Genomic DNA, 762 nt, shown 5'->3' with positions numbered 1-762 from the left:
CACACTCCACCGCGCTGACGATCAACCACACCCTCCCCCGCTCCACCGGCCGCCGCCGCCGACCCCCGGCCCGCACCCTCCTCCACTCCACCGTCGCCGATGACCCACCGCACCCTCCACTCCACCTTTTTCATATTCATAAATATTTTCAAATAACAAATTTGAACATATTTTTTAAAAAAAATATTATTGTTTTTATAAAAAAATATTACTGTTATGATTTAAACAAGTTTGAACATATTTAAACATAAATAAATATCAAACAGCATTTTAAATGCATTAAAATAAAAATTGGGGAGCCTGGGAATCGAACCCAGGACCTCCTAGTGTGTGCTGCTGTGTGGTGACCAGTCGGGCTAGTGGGCGGGTTCTGATGTAGATTGGGTTAGTTGGAATATAACCTGAGGGCTCGAACTGTAATAGAAAAAACATTCTAATGGCGCACCGGTACTGGGTGCGCCATTAGTAAGCTTCCACCCACTCCACCTATTCCCCTCCCTCCCTTCCTCCCCACTCGACTTAATTTGCCCCCTTTGCCCCAACCGTACGCCACCGCCGCGCCTGCACGCCCCCTCCGTCCCCTCCGGCCCCTGCCGCCGCCGCCCCGACCCTAGCCGGAATCCACCCCCGCCGCCTCCCCGCGTCGGCCCCTGCCCTGCACCGCCTCCCCGCATCGGCCCCTGCCCTGCGCCGCCGCCAACCCCGACCCCTCCGGCGACCAGTCGTACACGCCCAGGTACCTCTCCTCCTTCCTCCTTCCTC

The sequence above is a fragment of the Triticum dicoccoides genome, chromosome 6B (genome assembly GCF_002162155.2).
Source record: "Triticum dicoccoides isolate Atlit2015 ecotype Zavitan chromosome 6B, WEW_v2.0, whole genome shotgun sequence".
Lineage (NCBI taxonomy): Eukaryota > Viridiplantae > Streptophyta > Magnoliopsida > Poales > Poaceae > Triticum > Triticum dicoccoides.
This window is presented reverse-complemented; position numbering follows the sequence as displayed.